This window comes from Cupressus sempervirens, chromosome 11 (assembly GCF_028749045.1).
Source record: "Cupressus sempervirens isolate cs-2001-9-10 chromosome 11, ASM2874904v1, whole genome shotgun sequence".
NCBI lineage: Eukaryota > Viridiplantae > Streptophyta > Pinopsida > Cupressales > Cupressaceae > Cupressus > Cupressus sempervirens.
Window position 1 is genome coordinate 856316553 of NC_143128.1, and position 26116 is coordinate 856342668.

A 26116-nucleotide genomic window follows, 5' to 3' on the forward strand; every position below is an offset into this window, starting at 1 on the left:
AGGAATGGAAGAAGGATTGATAGAAGCAGTAACAATCAAAAAATAACATAAAGCAACATGTAGAAGAATTCAAAGAGGTATTTGTCGAAGCTAAAGATCCATCCAGTTTACATGTAGTGTTAGAAGAATAGTAAAATGAAGCATCTGGAAGTAGATTGAAGTCAACAATTGTATTTGATTCATACTTGAATGAAGTATTTTCTATAAGATATCAAGCATTAGAAAGGTAGAAGTGATGATATATATATATATATATATATATATATATAGAGAGAGAGAGAGAGAGAGAGAGAGAGTTAAGGTGTGTGAAGTTAATATGAGGCAGAATGTGATGTTTTTGAATTCATGGTTACATGTGCAAATTATTTGGAATTTGTATGTGAGTGCATGAAGGAAATCAAGTTACCTAGTAATTAGAAACACCTTTTTGCTGATTGTGTGCTTAAGCAATTAATACAGTGATGAATTAAAAGCAATTCAAGAGTTGAAATGGATTTTTTGCATACCATTTGATCATGATAGGTTTTTAAAAGAGTGTTTGAGAAAAATTTGAAATAGTTTTCAAGTGTAAGAAGAAAGAAGCCCTAGTTACACATAAACAAGGTAATTATCATGTGCATAATAATTATTTGGAGCATTAATCTAAAAATGGAAAATCCTATAGTTTGTGATGTGAATGTAAGACCTAGGTATAAGTTTAAGAAATACCCATATGTTGTTTTGGAGGATGATCCCCTAGGAGCATTTTCACAAGTTCCAAGCAAAATTTTACATGTTGAAGACATTAGAGCCTATATCCATTGCATGTTTGAAAGTATTGGATAGTAATATTTACAAGGACCTAGACCTAGTTTGCAACAGTGTTCTTTGAAACAAGGGTTTGAACATTTGAGTGGTCTAAACATAGTTAAGCACATGTTTTATATGAACTTTGACAACCATGAATGGAGCAGAATTATCTTGAGCAAAGTTCATGAGGAGATGTTTTGGGTAGGAGATATTCCAATAATGATTTATAATGAAATAGTTCATAAGTTGAATAGCCTTAGTAATGAAGGTTGCAATACAATCAATGAGAAGAATGTGAAGAAATTTTTTGAGACAAACTAAAAGACAAAATATAATGTCAGTAACATGAGGCTTGACTTGATAAATGAAACTGATGTGAGACTAATCAGTAAGATTATTGGTTATAAGATGAAATATAATTCTAGACTAAACTCAATGCCTGCTAGATTCATCCATGTAGATTACCTAATGTCTGTGAAGAGAGAGAAGATCAATATGTGTGAGATTATGAAACTGATGTGAGACTAATCAGTAAGATTATTGGTTATAAGATGAACTATAATTCTAGACTGAACTCAATGCCTGTTAGATTCATCCATGTAGATTACCTAATTTCTATGAAGAGAGAGAAGATCAATATGTGTGAGATTATAAGGCAAAAATTGTTGGACAATCTTGACAGACTAAAGAAGATAAAGAATGTAGTGCTTAGATTTGAATAACTATTGACACATTTATTTTTCCAAGTAATCAAAAATTTCCTAGGTGTGTTTGACCATGAATAGGATAGTGACAAGTGTGTTGAAAATATGGTTAGTTAGATCTCTAGTGAGTTGTCATTTACAATGACATGTATTCAACATTTCATTTATGCATTTACAGATAGAAAATTGTGTAAGTGTTAGATAGTTTACAGCAATACAAAGATAGATGTGATGTGTATCGATATAACACTTCAAGTTATCTCACATGTAGTTAGGGATAGCTTTATGAAAATGTCATGATGACATAGGTAAGTACACAAATGTGTACAAAAAGTACAATGCAAGTTATGGAAAAAATACCAGTTTAGGCATTTCATAGATTAGAACAAAATATATCATAAATATAAGTTGTATGACTTAAGGAATTATTTTGGTAAAAAAATAATTATTAATTCATGATGATCTAACTTAGTGGATATTAATCCATAAGTGATTTTATATTATGTCAAGCATGTGAAGACATGAAGGCTGACTAGGTGGAGAATTAGTAATGTGCGAGGTAAAGAAAGGTCTTATCTTGCACAAAGAATGTAAAGTTTATGTGATGATATATGACATATGAAATATTGTATGAACAACTTGAAAGATATATGAGCCTTATGTGATGCAAGATCTGATGTATGATCAAATAAAGTGTCAATTATAGCAGTGAGAAAGTATTGTATATATACCTAATATATACCTATACTTATGAAGAATTTATTTGTATAATTGCATGTATGCCTCTTCTTGCATACATTATATTTGTTCTAACAACTCCTAATAGGGTTGAGGCTTCTAAAAAGGACTCGAGACACTATATGTACTTATAGACTCCTAACAAGGTCAATATCCTTAATAGGATTATTTTTTAGTGGATCATCTAGTAGATATCATCCCCACCAAGGTTTCCCTAGTTAACAAATAATGGTGTTATGAGTTCTCTTTGTGTATGTTTATATTTACTATTTAGCATTGTTGGTTTACATTCTTATTCAAGTTATAATGTAATTAACAATATCTAGTTGTGGAAAAAAGTTTATAGAATACTGATTCACCCCTCTCTTAGTATTATCTATTTCTAACAATTGGTATCATAGCACAATTATTCTAAAAAGGCTTAATAGCTTGAATAATATCCCTATGGATATGGAACAATTAAAGAGGAATATTGAAGAAGCTCTTGAATAGATTGAACTTCTTATAAGAGAAAGAGATAGTCTGAAAGATATGTATGAAGATGCACAAGTTTTTATTGAAAAACTAAATGAAAAGATTAATGATCTAAAATCTAGTAAGGAATAAAATATGCAAACTAGTGAGAATGATGAAATAGGAAATCTCAAGAAAGAAAATGAGATCTTGAAACATGTGTTGAAAATTTTGGAACTTGAGCCTTAAGAAAGATGGTAGTAAAAATGAACCTGATCTGAAATCTGAGAATAAAAACCTTAGATCCCACTTTAGTTAAGTACCATCTAAATTAAATTCTATTAAGATTGAGTATGCAAAATTAGAAAAATACAACACCATTGTAAAAGGAGAATTAACACAAGCTAAGCAATAGTTAGAGAAACTCTATTCTAGTAGTGAGAAAATTAATGAAAAAATATTTCACCAAAGAGATTCTTATGATAAGACTAGCCTTGGTTACCTTATTGGATAGAAATCTAGTAAGAAAGTTGAAATTAGAAAAGAACTAGATCTAGTCGTTGAATCCCCTAAAGAGTCTAATCTAAGTAAGATTGAATCAAGCATTACTACTTAAGTATCTAAAGAGAATGAACTAGTTGATCTATCTACAAAACATGATGAGCCTAAGAAAATAGAGAAATTTGATAAACCTAAGAAAGATGAACCACCCAAGAAAGTCAGACATTAGTTTAGAGGTAAATGTTTCATATGCAATGAAACTGGTCATACAAAAAGAGATTGTACAGGTAAGTCTTTTAAACCTATTACTAATTTCTATTATTATAATTGTCATGGTTATGGACATAAAGTAGTAGATTGCAATAAATGAAAGACGAAGATCAAAAGGTAGATCTAATGATGGAGGAAAGTCTGATGGAGAAAGGAAACAATTTGTATATTACAAGTGTAACAATCCTGGACACATTGCAAGGAATTATAGAACACCTGATAGTCAAAATAGAACCAATTAGAGGAGGAATGAACCTATATGATAGTTGTGCAATAACTTTGGACAAACAAAAAGATATTGTAGAATGGACAGAAGGAACTTCAATAGTAATCCTAATCATAGAAGAAATAATAATAGAAATGAAAGAAGGAATTATAACACCAATGATAATAGTCATAAGGAAGCAGTCAAGGAATATGTTAATGAATTAAAAGAAGAATTTGTGAGAGCTAGGGATCCAAAAGCTCTTATATAGTTTTGGAGGAATAGTATTTTGATGAACCTGATGAGACATTGAAGTCAAAAGTTGTTTTTGACTCATCCTATCTAAATTAAGCAATTTTAGAAGAGGCAACATGTTAGTTAGTCAAGACTAATGTCAAGAAGAGAGTTACAAGTTGTATAGTTAATATAAGGTAAAGGACATTGATGTTAGAAATAGATAATACTAAGGACGGGGTGAATTAGTATTCTACAAAACAAATTCCACAGCTAAATATTTTTAATTACTTTATAACTTGCATATGAAAATAACCAACAATGTTGAATATTAAATATAACCATACACACAGAGAAATCATAACACTATTATTTTTTAACTAGGGAAACCCTAGCCAAAGGAAAACCCTAGTGGGAATGATACCCACAAGATGATTCACTAAATAAAAGGATCTTGTTAAGGATATTGACCTTGTTAGGAGTCTATGAAGTACATATAGTGTCTCGAGTCCTTGTTAGAGGACTAGGCCTTATTAGAAGCCTCAACCATGTTAGGAGTTTCTTCAACCCTATTAGGAGTTGGTAGATCAAATACAATGTATGCAAGAAGAGTCCACTTCCCTAACATGCATTTATAAAATAAAGTTCTTCACAAGAATAAATACACATACAATACTTTCTCACAGCTGTAATTCATACTTGCTCTGATCATACATCAGATCTCATATCACACAAGGTTCATATATATATATATTTCAATATGTTTGTACAATAGATTTCATATCATACAACTTGCACGTCTAGCACAATTATCTGCATAAGATAGGATCTTTACTTATACTTTGCAAATTAGTAATTCTCTACTTAGTCAGCCTTCATTTTTTTACATGCTTGATATAATATAAAATAACTTATGGATTAATATCCATAAAGTTAGCTCATTGTGACTTAATAATAATTATTTTTCTACCAAAATAATTTCTTAAGTCGTATAACTCAATTCTATATTATATTGATGAAGACGGTCTAGGATTCTAATTAAAAAAAACCTAACTAAGGTTATAATCTTGAATCATCTAATGATTCTTGTTTCTTGTCCAATCCACCAATCCAAGCCTCCAAGACTCTTCCTTCAACTTGCCTCCTAGGTGTAGTGTGTCTGGTGTAGATTGAATCTCCCTTCCAAGGCACTAGTCCTACTAGCCCTTCATTTCCTTAGAACCCTAACCCTAGTTTAGGATATTTTTCTTCCACTTCCTTGGAGTCTACTAATATTTTAGATACCCTCCATAACCTTCCCAACCTCATACAACACTTCTACTCAGAATAATAACTAAGGAAAGCTCAATTTCTTCACATAGGCTAATTAGGCCTATTGGCTTCTAGGTCTAGTAACCCTATTTTGTTCCCATACTTCAAATTATTTGAAAAAACCCCTAGAAACACCTTAAGAATTTGGAATATATCTTGTAGCACTCCAAAATTCTAAATTTTTAGAGCTTCAAGACACCCATAACCCTATTTACCCTTAAGCCCTAGTTTATAGCTTAGCTTTTAGGTCTCCAAACTAGTCAGCACTAAGAAATCTCTAGATCTCTTCAAATCTCAAATCAACCTTCCATTACACTTGCAAATTCAAGGTTGCTTCCAAGGGCTTCTAGGAACTCCATTGGATTGACCCAACATGATCATGGGTGTGCTTTGTCACAACTTCCACAAATTGTCTAGGCAGACAAACTCCTAGCAGTCAGCCTAGGCCATAACTCCATAGCTTGGAAACCAACCATAAAAATGCAAAATAAAACCAAAAACTATGTACACTATCTAACCTGTGGATGATTAGGTTAGAACCATTTTTATACAAACACCCCTGTGAAGATAGTTCTCAGGACAATCAACATGAAATTGATGTAACTTGAAACCCTAATGACTTCAATACAAGTATGAATGTGGAAAAGAACTAGGCAAGACTAAACTATAAAAATCATAACTTGATCTCATGTTCCAATCCATACATAGCCATACTACACCATTAAGCAATTAAAGAACTCATAAACTAGTCCATACAAGAGTCCCACACATGCATAATCTGATGGTAAAACCTTTCAACCTTCAAAATATGATATTTCATGCTCATATACGTAAGCATGGGTAGCTAAAACCTCCAAAACTTCCATATGCAATTTCTTGCAAAAATTGCAAAAGTTGCTCTAGCAACTTTTGAGCAATTTTTGCTCCTTGAGACTTTTTGGCCAAATGGGTCCACCTAGGACCATTCTAGGACCCTAGATATGATACCTAGAATATATTTAAGAAATCAAAGACCTCAATTACCCATTCCTACTCATATTTGACCAATTGAGCAAATTTTGGTTCAATGAGCAACTTTTAAGCAACCTAGGACGTAGTGAGCAACCTAGCTCTTACATTTGGACTAGTTGCATTACAAGGACTTTTGGAACCTATTAAACACACACAAACACACCTAAATAACCTCTAATAACTCCAAAAACCAAAATTAGGGAGGTTCACTACACCATATGCTCTGTTCTACTTTGTCAAATACCTATAATGGTATTTCAATTGTAACTTGTGTCATACTATTTGTACACATCTGTGCACTTAACCACATCATTATGACATTGTCATAAAGCTATCTTCAATTGTAAAATACTCAAGACATCTTACTGACCATATTTCCAACAATCTCCCCCTTTGGAATTGATGGCAACATTTGGTAAAATTGGCTAAGTCCCAAAATGATGTCATACATAACAAAAACAAGTAAAACTAACTACACAAAATTTCCTTCAAAACATAACAATTTTATTAATGTCTTGATGCATCATTACATTCCTTATCACTTCTTAAATTGATACATAAGTGTACTCCCCCTTACATACAATCATACAATTTACATATTAATACTCCTTTCTCATACATACAATTTTCCTTACATATATTACTCTCCCTTTGACATCAATGGAAAAGATGTCAAAACTATATACAAAAACTTGGTGGCCTCTTACTGATCAACCTGATATCCTAGAAAAAAAATCTGCATATAAAAATTTTAGTCCTTCCACTTCCTTCTTCTAGTTCTCCTTCACTATATCAAAGATAATTATTAGTGTGCATAGTGCATAAGATGCCACTTCAACTGTGCTCAAGTCAGTGTGGGAAAACTTTCCCCTGAAGCCTTTGCTACAAGACATTCTGCCAGTTGCCTCTACAAAATGTTGATATTTAGCAACAAGATTTCTTTAAGAGTAGAGAACCTTTTTGTTACCTTTTCCTTATTAGACTCCAAACCTTTGATCACATTGTGGATCTTCTCCACTTATATTCCATAGTCCTCAATATTGGTCTCAAAGAGCTGTAATTTTGTAGTGATTGTGTCAAGATCACTCAACTTACTCTATATTAGACTCTTAAAGTCCATCAAGTACTTTTATGATAGTGTGCACTATCCATACAAATTCTTACAGTTATCAATGTGTTTCCTTAACTCCTGGATGCTTACATCAAGTGCCTTCAAGTCACTCTTAAAGTCTATCAAGTACTTGTATGATAGTGTGCACTATCCATACAAATTCCTACCTTCATCAATGTGTTTCCTTAACTCCTTGATACTTACATCAAGTGCCTTCAAGTCATTTCTCACATTCATGCACACTATATCAAAAACTATTGCATCATGCTTGGCTTGTGCTTGTGTTGGAGCTACCTCAAATAATGTTTTGAATTCCTCATCAAAGGTCTTCCCCAATTCATTGGCTTTTGACTACAAGTCTAGATTAGTTATAGGTTTGGTAATTATCTTCTATATTTAGTACAAGAGTTAAGTTAGTCTCTTCTCCAAAGACTTCACAGATTTTTTTCTTTTGGAGCAACTTGCTCAAAAAACTCATAAGTCCCTTCTGATCATCATCATCATTAGATAGTACTTCTACTATTGTTGCTTCTACTAGAGTTATTTTTGGAATGAGTGTAACTAATTTCAGTTCAGCACTCTTCTTCTCTTCCTATGTCTTCTTCCTCTCTTAATTATTCCAATCTCTTGACTTCTTTCTTTGACTTCTCTTCTGCTTTCTTCCTTTCCTCTTCCTCTTGTTTCTTCTTTCTTTCCTCTTCTTCTTTCTTTTTCTTTTCCTCTTCATCTTTCCTTTTCCTTTCTTCTTCTTGTTTTTTCTTTACCTCTTCTATCATCTTTTCCTCTGCTAACCTCTTTGTTTCTTTCTTCTTCTCTTCTTATTGATTCTTCTCTACCTTTCTCCTTTCTTCTTCTGTCCTCTTCAATTCTTCTTTTCTCTTCTCCTTAGCTTGTTTTTTCTTTTCCTTTTCTTCTTCATCATCAAAGCTTGAATAAGATTTGATATTACCAATAATGGATTGGCCAAATTTTGCAAAAGGATTCTCCTTTTGATCCAAATTCCATAGTTATATATGTATTGTCCACTTGCATGGATTCAGTACCCATAACAATGTATGGTGGTAAGAGTGTCTGTTGTGTCTCTTTTACTTCTTCCCCATCACTAGAAGGTATACTTGCTTATACATAAGTTTGGCTCTCAAGTTTGGACTATGCACTCACCTCTACTACTGTAGGCACTGAGGTCATGTATTTAAAAATGGCCTCCTTTGTTTCCATTTTCACATCCTCATAGTTGTCTCCCATCAGAAGAATTGCTCTTCTTTTGTTAACTTCACATAACTTATTGATCATAGTCTCTCTTAACTAAGTTTCCTCTTTGATTACTCTTTTCTTTCTATTCAATAACCTATTATATAGGTCCTTTAGTATCTTATTTTGAATGATATCAAATCTCTTATTCCACAAAATCATATTTCTAACTATTGCATTCTTTAGTTGCCTTCTATCTATATTATTGTACAAACTATAGTACTTATTTAACTCTACAAAATTTTCATCATTAATTATTTTCATGTTAAGGCTTTCTATCTTTTTCTTCCATGCTTTTTTTCCTATTATTTTCATGCCTTCTTGTGTGGCTTTTCCTACTAGTCTATCCTCAGCTTCCTCCTCAAAATCTTTAGAATCACTAACTTGCAATATCTTCCTTCTCTTTCCCAATCCACTTGTGGTCTTCTTGACCCTTTTCTTGGTGGATGGTGTTAGTTCTTTCTTAACCTTCACCAATCTTTTTGACTTCCTCTGCACAATAGTTCTTTTCACCTTTGACTACCTCCTTGGTTGATCACTTCTTTTTATTATTGGTTGCACTTGTACAACTGCTACATAAGGTGCCTATACACTAGGTTTAGCTATAGTTACACCTACTAAAGGTGATGCAACACCAATAGGTGTTGCTATTATCACTTCATATTTCTCACTTGCCTTCATTTCTAGTGTAATGCCTTTAACTTCATTAAATTCTTCACAATTCATACATGATTCCTTAAGGATGGAATCAATTTTCTTTTCCACACTCTTCTTTATCTCTTTACTCTGAAGTTTGAACTTCTCTCATTTTCTCTTCATAGGTTCACCATCTAGGGCACTCAATTAAGTTTTTTGCTCATCTCATATCCTATGGGCTCTATGAACTTTACCTTCGGTTCCATAGCTTCCATGTAGGTGTTATCAATTTCTACCATGAAGCATATATCATCCTTATACTTTTCCACCATGGAGGGGGGTATTTTATACCTCTATTGTATTTTAGTCTAGAAATTATTTATCATTCTATCATTCTAGCATTCAGTTATCAACTCTATTGTGCACTCATTTCTCTCCCAATTAGTTATCCCTAGGAACTTCTTTGTTGCGTAGAAAAACAAATGAATCAATAAGGACTCAAATCTAAATATTACATTCTTGGTCTTCTTCAATTTTGCAATGTTATCAAGCAACTATAATCTAATTATCTCACATAGATTCACTTTCCTTCCCTAAACTTTCATTAAATAAGCTACATTCAAGAATCCAAAAGTTATTGAGTTAACCCTTGAACCATGGTTAAACTTGTATCCTAAGATCTTACTCAATACCTTTACTCCTTTGTCTTGAATTGTATCAACCTTCATGTTTCTTCCATCAAATCTTGTATTTAGGTTTGTTTCAACCATCTTCTTCACATTCTTTTCATTTAGAGGATTGTATCCCTCATTACTTAGTCCTATGACCTTGTGAATTAGGTCATTATCAATTATGACATATGCATTTCCTACCTAGAACTTTTCATCATGAACCCTACTCAGAATGATTCAGATCCAATCATGATTATCAAACTCAATATAAACATATAATTCACTAGGTTCAACTCATTTGGGTGAGCATACTCAAACTTGGAGGTTAGGTCATTATTACACATGACTCCTAAGTCTTTGTGTATATCCTCATCTCCTATAGTCTCAATCTTGCAGTGGATATAACTTCTAATATCTTCAACATGAAGCACATTCTATGTGACTTGCAAAAATGTGCCTAATAGATCATCCATAAGAGAAGAAAATAGAATTTTCTTGAATAGATATCTTAGTCTTTTACTAACATCATACACCAACTAGCTAGCCATTGCATCTCTAACTATATGCACTAAAAACTTAATTCAAGCTCCATAAAATACCTTAAAATCACATTTTAGGGCTTATGCAACTTTACACTTCAAGAATTTCTTTTCACGCTAAAATTATTGTCAAATCACTCTTCAATTCATTCTAGACACTTTAAATGATCAAATGGTATTCATAATCTTGTTTGCAATCCTTAAATCATTTCAAATCACACTACACATTAAATGTGTATCTACCACCTCCATTTACTTGTAACTTTTCTTCTTTCTCAAATCTTCCTAAGATCATATCTTTGCTTGTATGCTCAACCATAATTTCCTTTCTATGTCATCTACCTTATGTTAACTACACAACTTCTAATCCTTTCTCTACCATTAGTTCTGCCCAACTAATGCTCTGTCTTTGCTACAACTGCTCAATTTAGATAGGATGAGTCACAAACAATTATTGACTTCAATTTCCCATTAGATGCATCAAAATATTATTCCTCCAAAACTATATATGAGCTTTCTAGTTCCTTAGCTCTCACAAATACTTCCTTGAATTCATCAACATGTTCCAAGATTGCTTCCTTTTGATTGTTATCGCTATCTTTTCCATTCCTTCTATCATTTTTGTTGTTGTTCCTTCTATTATTAGGATTCCTATTGAAGTCCCTTCTATCCATTCTGCAATATCTTGATGTGTGTCCAAAATTATTACATAACTGATATACAGGTGCATTCCTTCTCTGATTGGCTCCATTTAGACTATCAAGTGATCTATAATTCCTTGCAATGTGTCCAAGATCATTACACTTATAACACACAAATTGTTTCTTTTCTCCATTAGATCTTCCTCCATTATTAGATCTTCTTTGTGATCTCTCCTTTTTATTACCTATAGGGTTAGTGTTCCTAAACATTCTACTATTTGTATTATTATCATCAAACTTAGGTTTCATAAAATCTACTTCTTTATGTCCATAATAATGACATTTATAATGATAGAAATTAGTAATAGGTTTAAAAGACTTACCTGTGCAATCTCTTTTCATATGACCAACTTCATTACATATGAAACATCTACCTCTAAATTCATTTCTCACTTCCTTGGGTGGTTCATCTTGCTTAAGTTTATCAACTTGCTCTATTTTCTCAAGTTCATCATGTTTCACTAAAAAATCAACTAATTCAATCTCTTTTGATAATTCAGTAGTTGTGCTTGATTCTACCTTACTCAAATTAGATCCAAGGATTCAACAACTGGATCTAGTGTTCTTCTAATTTTAGCTTTCTTGGCTGATTTCTCCCCAAGAAGATATCGAAGTCTTGTCTTATCATAAGAAGATCTATGGTAAAATATATGTTCATCAATATTCTCACTATTGGAATAAAGTTTCTCTAACTATTGCTTATCTTGTGTCAATTTTTCCTATCACTATGATATTGTACTCTTCTAATTATGCATGCTCAATCTTAATATAATCTAATTCAAATGTTACTTGACTTAACTAGGATCTAAGCTCTGTATTCTCATATTTTAAATTAGGTTCGTTCTTACTGTCATCTTTCTTAAGAGTCAAGTTAAGTTCAACAATTTTCAACTCATGTTTCAAGACCTTATTTTCTTTCTAGAGAGTTCCTACTTCATCATTGTCACTAGTCTACATATTTGATTCCTTGCTAGATTTTAGATCATCAATCTTGTCTTTTAGTATGCCAATGTAAACTTTTGCATCTTTATACCTATCTTTCAAGTCGTCTCTTTTTTTTGTAAGAAGGTAAATTTGTTCAAGATCTTCTTCAAGGTTTCTCTTTAACTATTCCATATACTAAGGGATCTTAGTCAAGTTGTTACATTTCTTTAGAGGAACTACACTCTAATACCAATTGTTAGAAATAGACAATACGGAGGGGGGGGGGGTGTTGAATTAGTATTCTACAAACTTTTAATTATAACTAAACATTGTTAATTAATTTATAACTTAAATATCAAAGTAAACCAATGATGTTGAATAGTAAATATAATCATACACAGAGTACTAATAACATCATTATTTGTTAACCAATCCATGCCCAACACAATATCATATGATCACAGAGGTGGGATATGAAGATCCACTATGGTGGTAATGGTACCCAAATTCAAACTGCAATAACTAAGCAAAGAATTTATGGCCACCTTGGAACCTGTGGCTAACTCAACCTGTCACCTATCAACCTATCGTATTGCCACTCTCCCACATTGTTGAATAAGAGATTGTAAAATAAAAGAACCTAAGGCACTAGAGTCAAACAAAATTGAAGTTGAAATGCCATGCAATGTACCTGTAGCCTTGACTACCGTACCTTGATGCTCAACTTCACAATTATCAACTACTACAAAGACTCAATGATTCCTTCCAACATTTTCTATTGTAGGTTCAAATCTAGTTGCACTCTTTCTAGTTCATGTAGATGGTTTTAAAACACACACTCAAAAGATCTATGGCTTGGATAACCATAAGAATAATAGTTTCCTATGAAGTTGGAACCTATTCTGCAACCACCCTAAGTAGCACTAGGATAACATGCACCACCCCTTCTAGAGTTTTGTAGACTGCTCTAAGGAGGGTGATCCTGCTAATATTTTTGTCCTCAATTCTAGTCACCTCCCTTCTTTCTTAAAGCACTTGAATTCTATCCACCTTTATGCCAAAACCCTTTTTTGATTCTTATGATGATATCCACCCTAAGAGGGTGTTGACTGGGTTTAGCCCTTCCCTAAGGATTGAGAATATTGTGCATCCTACCTCAAAGGTTGTGCACTTTCGTTCTGAGAACCAGATTTATTATTGAATCCCTTGGTCACGTTGCTCTCTATGATCCTTTCCTTCTCCATGGCAAGTGCGAGTGTCCTCAATTGGTGAGCATAGACATATCCAATGATAGAGTCTTAAGGCCCTTAACAAAATGTTGAGTAGTGAGTGCCTCATCATGCCTATAGCTTGAGTACTATCTCAACCTAAGGAACTTCTTCTCATATAATATACTATCATAAAGTCTTGCTTAAGATCATGAAATTTATCAATGTGAGCCTCACAGTACTATGGCAATAGGAATTTCTCCCTAAACCTCTCCTCATAGATCTCCCAAGTGAGATCTACCACATCAATATGAAGCCTATCACTCTCTGAATCTCATCAAATAGAACCATGTTCTCTTAGTTGTGTGATAGCATAATGGGCCTTTGTGTTGCTTCGATAAGGTAGTAAGGAAAAATAATTCCCCATATCTAGCAACTAGGTCTTAGTCTTCAGTTATATCCCTTGGCCATCAAATAGTAGTGGTTTGGACCTCTGAAGTTCTTGCATCATTTTGACCTAAGTGAAATCATCATTTTCATTATGACCACAACCTCTCCATTGGTGCCTTCTACCACTAGGGGGTATTTGGCAATGTTCATGTTCATGCTCCTCCTCTCTATGCTCTGACTGATGGGAATCTCCATGATGGGATCCCTCTTCTTGATTATGATCCTATTGGTGCTACTCTACATGAGGGCCCAAGTGAGAAAGAATCTCTTATAGTACTAGCATTAATGCCCCAATGACATTCTAATTATTTTTTCTTTGTTCTCTCTTGCCATCTTGTCATTCCTCCTCATGGTTATCTTCCTCTTGAAAAACTTTTCAGTTACCACCCCGACCACTAGACCTATATATAGGAGGCATCACTACGAAAGCACTAAGATAAATTCAAAAACATCTAGCAGAAGAATGAGAGATGCAAACATGAACCAACAAGATATCACAATATCAAACATACAATAGCAATACACAATAGAAACACAAACATAGTGGAAGCATAACGCAGAGATCCCAATGTTGCAACATGGGCTTTGATACCAGATGTAATGCCCTACTCGAAGATCCTTGGAAACAAGGATAAATATGAGACAAGATTAAAAAATTCAAACAAGTATGGATGCACATGACATACAACATATAAGGATCACAAAGATCACAATGAAAGACTAAACAACCATCTAAACACCAATAGATCTTCAAATGCCACTACTAACCAAAATGAATAACCATGGAAGGACACAATCAATTTTGAATTTGAAAACATACCAAATTTGAAATGAAATTCCAAGGTATTCAAGAAAACCATAAAGAGCATCCAAAACACCTCAGCAAAACATTCGGTCCAACTAAAAAGTGCCCAATGTTCACCTAGATAGGCTTTTCCAAAACCTAAGTGATACTTTAAATCAGCAAGTATGATACTTTCTAGTATCGTACAAACTTTCTAATGAAGGATTACAATACATTCAGGACCTAGGTGATACTTCTTAAGAAGGCATGCGATATTTCACAAGTATTGTATAACCTTTCTCCAATGTGCATGTGATACTTTCTAGTATCACATGACATTTCTCTAGAAGGCATGCATTATAATCAAGGCTTGCATGATATTTCTCCTTTGGGCATGTGATACTTTAAAGTATCACCCAATTTTGATGCATGGTCACTTAGGAACAACAAGAAATACTCTAAGGACAAAACAAGGGATAAAATAGGAACTTAAAACCTCCACACTAGGGAGTACTAGATCCACAGTCAAAGAAAAGACACTCGATACAATAACTACTAAATAGAATTGCATCTAACCATCTAACATAGTAGTGAAGGGAAATAACTAAAGGCAACATCGCAGTAAACTAAAACAACATTGCAATAAACTGAAACAACATCTCAATAAATTGAAACAACACTGTAATAACTAAACAACCAAACTAAGTATGTGGTTCTTCCCAACTGTAATAGCATCATGAAACCTCAAAGGTCCTAGCCATCCCCTGCGCATAACATTCCAAACTATTGATCAAATCATCAAATATGTCTTATGAGGATGTCACTACTAAAATGTACTACAACATATGAATAAGGAAATCTAATATGCTAGAAGTAAAGCACAAAATAATCCCAAAAATCAATCTCATCATCTAACATATGCTAAATATCACAATACAAGAATGCATCAATATTAACATAATCTAAACATGATATACAAGAATTCCAATGAAAGCATAAATCACAAGAAAACATACTCTATAACCCAAAGTACCAAGTGAAAACATAAGCAATGTTCATACTAGAATAAAGAATCATCTTTGTACATTGGTCCCCAATAGTGGTGAAGGTAGCTATGCCTCCCGACCACATGGAATCCATAGGTCCACTCCCATTGTGCTGATGGAGATAATGATTCCACCACAAACACACATAAAGAAAATTTCCATGGCTAAAACTCACACTAGATAGTGTGATGACTGAAACCAAGAACATAGACAATACATAAAATAGAAGTCCTAGTTAGCCACTCAATGAGCTACTATGTAGGGTTTGACATCATGGAGAGTCACTTGGCATCCAAAAGCCCAAGCTAGGATCATGTGGTTCAACTCCTCAATGGGAGGCTCTTGCACACACACATTTTATTATCTTAAGTTTTATTACCACCTAGTGTTTTTTAATTATCACTTGATTAAAACTTCCTCTGCCAACCCTTTAGATATAATGATCACCAGGCGACAAGATGGAAGCCCCCTCCATATGCTACTCTACCCTACCCATGCTCATCCAATGATAAGTGTCTATAGGCATGTATATTCCCAACCCAAACCCAAATGATCATAACTCCACCAAAGTACAAACAGGCAATCAGGCTTCGTAAGTCACTCGACGATGTATGTGCATGTACACATGTGCAATGCACCACTATCATGAAGATCATAACACAAGGACTAGATGAGAACACAAGAAAAATAACACTCAACTGAAATAGCTTAGGAGAACATATGTGGCATGCATCCCGAAGCAACATAAAAGTGCAACAATAGTCTAACTAACGTCCAAAAAAATGATCTAGGTCCACAACCAACATCATGCCAATAAAACTTGAGAAACCACAAGCAATAATACCAAGTGAAAACACAAGAAATGGTCATACTAGAATAAAGAACTATCTTTATACACCAGTCCCCAGTAGTGGTGAAGGTAGCTATGCCTCCCAACCATGTGGAATTCATAGGTCCACTCTCTTTGTGTTGATGGAGATAATGATTCCACCATAAACACACATAAAGAAAATGTCCATGGCTAACACTCACACCAGATAGTATGATGACTGAAACCAAGAACATAGATAATGCATAAACTATAGGTCCTGGTTAGCCACTCAATGAGCTACTATGTAGGGACTAACATCACATAGAGTCACTTGGCATCTAAAAGCCCAAGCTATGATCGCGTGGTTCAACTCCTTAATGGAAGGCTCTTGCACACACACATTTTATTATCTTAAGTTTTATTACCACCCAATGTTTTATTTAATTATCACTTGATTAAAACTTCCTCTACCAACCCTTTGGGCATAATGATCACCAGGTTGTAAGATAGAAGCTCCCTCCATATGATACCCTACCCTACCCATGCTCATCCAATGATGAGTTCCCATAGGTATGTATATTCCCAACCCAACCCAAAATGATCATAACTCCACCAAAGTAAAAATGGGTGATTGGGCTTCGTAAGTCACCTGACAATGTACATGCACATGCTTGTGTGCAAGGAACCACCATCATGAAGATCATAACAAAAGGATTGGACAAGAACACAAGAAAAATAACACTCAACTGAAACAGCTTGAGAGAGTAGATGTGGCATGCATCCCAAAGCAACATAAAGTGCAACAATAGTCTAACTAACATCCAAATGGATGATTGAGGTCCATGACCAACATCATGCCAATAAAACTTGAGAAAATAGGGTGGCACACAAAATGAGGTAGAAACCCTAAAACTAGAAAACTTCAAAATTAAAACCCATTTGATTTAGCGCACAAAGGCCTCCAAAATCCAATAAAATTTTACTTTGGACACCATATGCAAAAATAGCTAGCATAACAGTGTGAAACCCTAAACTATCATCCCAAAAACTATGAAAATGTTTATACTCAACCAATTGGGCAAAACTAGCAAATAGAAATAGAGGGGAATGTTAGTTCTTAGCCTCTAGACAAATAGCTACCAAAAAAATATATACAAACCAAGTTGAAACAAGAAAATGGAAGAGCCCTACCTGACAAAAAAAATATCTAAAATGAAAAATAGTGAGGTAAAATAAATAAACCATAGATACAACCAAAAATGATGGCAAAGCAAGGTCTCCTCAAGTTGGACCCAATGAGTCTATCCTCACGAAGACCCACGCCCGTAGCTCCCATAATGAATAGATAACCAATCCTTTAGAAAAGGATTTTAGAAAAAGCTCTCAAATTCCAAATTACAAAAGTGAGAAGTTAGGAACTAAATTCCTCTTTCAATACTTATTCACTTTTCGAGTGAATAATCGATTAGGGAAAATAACTAGTTAGACTAGCTGGATTCTAAATTGACCCAAACAAAAATAGGCTATTCATAGAAATAGGAATTCATGTATGGAAAAGCTTCTAGGAATTAAATTCAATAAAAATTAATGCCTGAAAATCCAAAATCACAAAGTTTCCTTAACAACTTTTGCAATAATGTGAACCTCTAAATCTACAGACATGCTCACTGGTCTAGTCACATAATGCAAATGAGTTTAGATTTAATAGTCACCAAAAGGTTTAAATTAAACAATTAAAATAAGGATACGTCGACCATATAGGGATGACATTGGTAAAATATGAATGATTGAATCACTAACTCCACATGCCACTTCCAGGGATATAAATCATGCACACTAAAACAAACAATCAATTACAATTGCATGTAATAACATATTTGAAGCAATAAATGCATTAAATAACTAATTGAACCATTTATTCAATTATACTTAATTAATCCATTTACATCACTCACATTCACACAAAGCATAATTTGACAAGAATGAAATAAATATCCATACCCTAAAATCCACATATAACCAAATCAAAGATATGTCCAAAATACTAGATAACTAGATATCATCATAGACCTACTGTCATCTCAAAATGGAATCATCATGCAAATATGATAAATTGAATGTCATAGTAGTATAGTATCTATGATACTAAAATCCAAGTATAACATTTGACCCTCCAGTCTACCTAATGCAAACATAATAACATGAGTACAAATATCTCTCAAATCAAAATATAACAAGGTTTAGACTGCAAACATGAGAGGTACTACAATACAACTCAATTCTCCATTATGATTTGTTCTACTCTATCAAATAATCATGCTTATATTTCAACTATAACTTGTGTCATGTTGTCCATACACATCTGTGCATTTAATCATGTCATTATGAAATTTTCATAAAGCTATTCTCAACTGTGCATAAGCAAGTTCTAAGTGTGTCATCCACACACATCATATCTATCTATGTGTTGTTACAAACCATCTAATCACTTAGAAAATTTTCTAACTCTAAGTACATAAATGAAATGTTGAATATATGTTTCCATTAATGAAAACACTCAAGATATATTACTGACCATATTACTAACAATAGAGATAAGGTTATGATTGAGTACACAAGCTTAGATATGATCACAGTAAGTCATAAGATGGAAAACAAGTTTAATAGTTATAAATGATAGTATTTGAATTTTTGGTAGATATGAATTTAATGTGGAGTTTGATTTGAAGTGATTTAAAGATTGCAAGCAAGATTGTATGTACCATTTGATCATGTGAAGTTTCCAAAGAAAACTAAAGAGCAATTTAATAGTAAATTGAAGTGTAAAAATTTCTTGAAGCATGAAGTTGCAGATTCCTAAATGCATCTTTTAAGGTATTTTAGGAAGCTCAAACTAAGTTTTTAGTGAATACAGTTAGAAATTCAATGACTAGTCAAACAGTATTTGATGTTAGTGAAATGTTGAGGTACAAGTTTAGGAAACATTCATTTGTGTCTCTTGTGGATGACATGTTAGGCACTTTTCTACAAATCCCATAGAATGTGCTTCACATAGAAGATGTAAGGAGTTTTATCCACTGTAAAATTGAAAGTATAGGAGATGAGGATATACACAAGAACTTAGCAGTCATGTGTAATAATGACTTATCTTTGAAATTTGAGTATGCACACCTAAATGAGTTAAACCTAGTGAAGTATATGTCCTATACTGAGTTTGAGAATCATGATTGGACCAAAATCATTCTAAGTAGGGATCATGATGAAATATTTTTGTTAGTTGATGTGCATGTCACAATTGATAATGACTTGATTCATAAGGTCATGGGTCTAAGTAATGAGGGATTCAACCTCATAAATGAAAAAAATATAAGGAAGTTGGTTGAGACAAACCTATCTACTAGATTTGATAGAAAAATATGAAGGTGGATACCATTTAGGATAAAGGAGTCAAGCTCTTTAGCAATATTTTAGGGTATAGGTTTAACCATGCTTCAAGGGTTAACTCAGTACCAGTTAGATTTTTACATATAGCCTATATAATGATAGTTGAGAGGAGAAAAGTGAACTTATGTGAGTTAATCAGAGTTTATTTATTGGATAACATTACAAAACTAAGGAGGACCAAGAATGGAATCTTCAAATTTGACTCCTTATTAACACTTTTTTTTTTATATGCAATAAAGAAGTCCCCAGGGATGAAAATTTGGGAAAGTAATGAGTGTGCAATGAAGTTTGTGACTCAGTGCTATAGAGAAAAGATGGAAAATGTCAGAGATAATGATATAGATAGAATGATGAAGAGTTTTTAGACTAAGATAAAATAGAGGTATGAAAAACCTCCTTCCATGATAGAAAAGTACAAAGATGATTTATGCTTCATGGTGGAAACTAATAAAACATGCATAGAAGCAATAGAACTAAGGGTAAAATTCATTAAGCCCATAGGATATGAGATTAGTGTAGAACTCATAGAAGGTTATGCATAGATTATACTCCAATTAGAGAAGGATATTGGGTGCCATAGATGGGTTACTTATGAAGAGAAGTGAGAGAATTTCATTGTGAACTTCACAACAAGGAAAGCAAGAAGAAAGTGGAGAAAGTGATAGATTCTATTCTCAAGGAATGTGGCATGACTCAAGAGGAGTTCAATGAGGTCAAAGGAGTTTCACTAGAAATGGAGGCAAGTGGGAAATCCAAAGTGATCGAAGCAACACCTATTGTTGTTGTACTACCTTCTAAAGGTGTAACTATTAATAAACCAAGTGCATAGGTACCTTATGTAGTGGTTGCACAAGTGCAACTAGTAACAATTCGGTTACCTAAAAGGCAATCCGAGGTTATCACACCTTGCATAGAGGAAGTCAAAAAGATTAGTGAAAGTACAACACAAACTCACACCTCCTACCAAGAAAAGGGTCAAACAAACTACTAGTGGACCTAGAAAAAGAAGAAAAATGCTATAAGTCAGTGATTCTAAGAATTAGAGGATGAGACTGAGGATACAACAATGGAGAAAGTAGTGCAAGAAGGAAGAACACCATCAAGAAAGAAAGCATGGAAGCTAAAGGTAGAAAACCTTAATATGTAAATTATAAATGATGACAATTTTGTATAATTAAATAAGTATTATAGCTTGTATAATAACATGGATAGAAGGCAACTAGAAAATGATGTAGTGAGAAATTTGATTTTGAGGAACAAAAGATTTGATAACATTAAGGATAAGATTCTAGAGGACCTATATAATAGGTTATTTAATAGAAAGAAAAGAGTCATAGAAGAGGACACCAAGTTGAGAGAAATAATTATTAACAACTTTTGTGAAGTTAATTCTAAGGAGGTCATGGTTAGAAATTTAAAGGTATCAAGTCATTTTTGAGGAACAAAAGAAGATCAATTCTTCTGATGGGAGGAAATTATGAGGATGTAAGAAAGGAAATAGAGGAGACCATAGTAAAACAAATGACCTTAGTACCTTTAGTATCAAAGGAGATTGTACAACCACAACCAAACAATCCAGTTTATGTGGAACCCAATACTTCCACTAATGATGAAGAAGAGATTGAGGAGACACAACAAGCACCCTCACCACCTCACATTGTTATAGGTATTGAATCTATACAAGTGGATAGTACACATATAATAGTGGATACAAAGGAAAATCCATTTGTAGGCTATGGCACATATATTTTTGGTAATATCATAGCCTACACCAACTCTAAGGAAGAATATGAGGAAGAGGAAAAGAAGAAATAGGTAGAAGAGAAGAGGAAAGAAGAAGTAAAAATGCAAGAAGAAGAAAAGAAAAAAGAATTAGAAAGGTTAGAAGAGGAAAAGAAAAAGAAACAAGAAGAAGAAGAAAGAAAGAAAAATCAAGAGGAAGAGGAAAGAAAGAAGGAAGAAACAAGAGGAAGAGGAAAGGGAGAAATAAGTTGAGAAACTAGAAGAAGAGAGAAAGAAGGCTGAGGAAGAGAAGAAGATTGTAAAATAGAAAGTAGTTACACTCATTCCTATAGTAACTCCATTAGCAGCAGTAATAACAGTAGCATTACTATCTAATGATGATGATGATCAGAAGGGACTAATGAGTTCTTTGAGAAAACTACTTCAAAAGAACAAGTCAGTTAAGTCTTTGGAGAAGATGTTATTAAAAGTCTTGGACAGGATAAAGAAGATAGTTACTACAACTATATCTAATCAAGACTTGAACTTGCAGGCTAAAGAATTGGTGAAATTATTTGATGAAAAAATTCACAACCTTGTCTGAAGTAGCTTCAATACAAGCACAAGAAAAGCATGATGTAGCACTTTTTGACACATTGTGTATGAATGTAAGAAATGATTTGAAGGATTTTGATGTATGTGTAAAGGAGTTAAGGAAACATAATGATGAGGGAAATAATTTGTATGGATAGTGTGTGTTGTCATACAAGTACCTAACATACTTTGAGAATCAAATAAAGGATCAGATGAGTGAACTCCATACACTCACTACAAGGTTATAGCTCCCTAAGACTAGCATTGAAGATTGTGGAATAGAAGTAGAGAAGATCCATAACACAATCAAAGGTTTGGAGTCTAATAAGGAAAATATAGTAAAGAGTTTCTCTACTCTTAGAGAAATCTTGTCACCTAAGATCAACATTTTGTAGAGGCAACTAGAGGAATGTCTTGCAACAAAGACTTCCTATGATAAGTTTTCCTATATTGATTTGAGTGCAGTTGAAGTGGCATCCTATGCACTATGTGCACTGATCAAAATTTGTGATATAGTTAAGGAGAACTAGAAGAAGGAAGTGGAAAGACTGAAACTTGTATATGCTGATTATTTTTCTAGGATATCAAGTTGATTAGCAATAGGCTACCCAGTTTTTGTATCTAATTTTTGACACCTTTTCCATAGATGTCAAAGGGGGAGTAATATATGTAAGGAAAATTTTATGTACTAAGGAGGAGAAATATTATATGTGAAGGAAATTGTATATGTATATGTAAGGGGGAGTACACTTATATATCAATGTAAGGAGTGAAGGAATATAATGATCCATCAAAACATGAAAAAACTAGTTTTTTTTAAGGTGATTTTGTGTAGTTACTTTATCTATTTTTGTTTTGTCTAACTGTTAGAAAATTTTCTAACTGTTAGACAGTTTTTGCTAGTACAAAGATAGATGTGATGTGTATGGACATCACACTTTAAGTTATCTTATATGCAGTTGAGGATAACTTTATGAAAGTGTCATGATGACATGGGTAAGTGCATAAATGTGTATGGATAGTACGACACAAGTTATAGACAAAATACTAGTTCAAGTATTTGATAGAATAGAACTTGAAGTATATTAGAAATATGAGTTGTACAACTTAAGGAGTTATTTTGGTAACAAGATAATTATTAAGTCATGATGAGCTGACTTTGTGGATATTAATCCATAAGTGATCTTATATTATTTCAAGCTTGTCAAGACATGAAGGCTGACTATGCAAAGAATTATTAATGTGCGGGGTATAAGTAAAGATCTTATCTTGTGCAAAGAATGTGAAGTTGATGTGATTATATATGACATGCAAACTATTGTATGGACATCTTGAAAAATATATGAGCCTTATGTGATGTAAAATCTGATGTATGATCAAATAATGTGTGAATTATAGCAATGAGAAAGTATTTTATGTATACATATACTTGTGAAGAACTTATTTGTATAATTGCACATTAAAGCAATGGGCTCTTCTTGCATACATTTATTTTTTCTACCAACTCCTAATAAGGTTGAAGAAACTCCAACTAAGATTGACGTTTCTAACAAGACCCAGTCCTCTAACAACAACTCGAGACACTATATGTACTTCATAGACTCCTAATAAGGTCAATATCCCTAATAGGATTCTTCTATTTAGTGGAACATCTAGTGGATATCATCCCCACTAGGATTTTCCCTAGTTACCAAATAATGGTGTTATTAGTTCTCTTTGTGCATGGTTATATTTACTATTTAGCATTATTGGTTTAATTCCATATGCAAGTTATAAAATAATTAACAATATTTAGTTGTGGGAAAAAGTTTGTAGAATATTGATTCAACCCCCCCCCCCCCCCCCCCCCCCCCCCCCACAAAGCCCCTCAGTATTATCTATCTCTAATAAAGTGCACAATGCATATGGTGACACCCTATTACAAAAAGTAATTTGAAGACCAAATGATTGATGACATAACAAGAATGATGAAAAAAATTTAGTTTGTCATGAAACAGAGTACAAAATCCCATCACCTTTGGTTGAGAAATACAAAGATGACATTTTCTTTAGGGTAGAGATAGATGTTATATGTATGGAAGTAGTTGAACCTAGAGTCAAGTTTATTGACCCTATTGGATATGAGTTGATTGAAGAATTGATTAAAGGGTATGCAAAGATTATTCTAGAGTCTAACAAAGATAAAGAGTGTCCTAGATGGGGAACCTATAAGGAAAAAGTGAAGGAAGTTCATATTGAACTTCACAGCAAAGATATTAAGAAGAAACTAGAAAAGAAAATAGATGCAATTCTAAAAGATTCTAGAATGACTAGACAAGAGTATAAGAAAGTAATGGGAATCTATGGAAATGAGAGCAAGAAAATAGACTAAAGTGTTAATAGAAAAAATATTAGCACTAGATGTTGGAGCATCTCAATGTGTTATTGTACTAGGACCATTAGTTAGTGCACCATATGTAGCATTTTCTCAAGTAAAACCTATAGTTGTACCACCTATATAGAAGGATAAACATGGAGAAGAAGTCAACATTACAAAGGTCCAAACAATTATCCAACCTAGCACCATGAGGTATATGAGGTTAATTGAGGTTAAATAGGAACAAGTTGAGTCCCCTATAAAGAAAAGGATTAAATAGATGTGAAGTGGACCAGGAAAATGGAGGAAGACCTTGCAAGTAGTAGAATCAAATGAATCTAAGGAAGAAGAAATTGAGGTGAAAAAGCAATGGAAGAAGTAAAGAAACCATCTAGTAAGAAACCTTGGAAACCTAAAGTCGAAACTTTGAATGTTCAAATTATTGACAACAATAATTTTGCATAGTTGTATAAATTTTATTACTTGTATAGTAATATGGATAGATTATAGTTAGAAAATGTAGTAGTTAGACACATAATTTTGGAAAATAAAAGGTTTGAGGATATATAGAAGGATATACCAAAGAACCTGTATGAGAGGTTAATAAATTGAAAGAGGAGAATAGTAGATGAAGATAAGGGCATAAGAGAAAATCATATTAGAAATATATGTGAGGTAAATAGTGATGATGACCTTGAGGGAATAATGAAGGCTATTGAGTGCTTGCTAAGGAATAAGAGGAGTTAAATTCTATTAATGGCTAGAAACTATGAAGAGGTGAATAAGGAAACTAAACAAGCGATGATTAAGTTTATGACCTCAATACCTAGAATTTTACAAGCAAGGATTTAGTGGAAGAAATCCCTATGGTAGCATAAAAGACACCATTATCTTAGCCCACAACAATAGCAACAGTATTACCAAATATATGTACAATATCTACAACAATATTGGTGATAGAGATTTAAAAATAGACAACAATGACAAAGAAAATTCTTGAAGTAACTATTGGAAATAATACCATGCAAGTGGACAGTACAAAGATCACCTTAGACATAGAAGAGGATCATTTTAAAGATTATGGATAATCCATTGTTGACAATTTGGTTGACTATGCTAGCTTGAAGGATGGAACTGAACACGAGGAGAAGGAAAAGAGAGAGGAGGAAGAAATAAAGAAATAAAGAAGTAGAGAAATAAAAAGTAAAGAATATAGGAAAAGAGAGAAAGGAAAAGTTGGAAGAAGATGAAAATAAAAATAGGAAATTGGAAGAAGAAGACAAAGAGACAAAGGAAGAAAATAAGGTAATAGCAGAGGAAGTAAAGAAGAAGGAAGAAGAAAAGAAAAAGAAAGAGGAAGAAGATAGAATGACAACAAAATCAAAGAGATTGGATGAAGAGGAGAAGAAGAGAAAGGGGGAAGAAGATGAGAAGAAGGCAAGTGTACCTAGTTCATCTAGGAAACCCCTTGCACTAGAAGTCTTAATAGGATACGATGATGATGATCAAGCTAAACTAATCTCATCACTTAGAAATATAATTGAGAATAATAGAAAATTTAAGAGTCTATAGAATACATTGATGGAGGTAACAAATAGACTACAGAACACTATATCAGTGAAGATGACTAAACTAGACCTAGAGGATAGAGA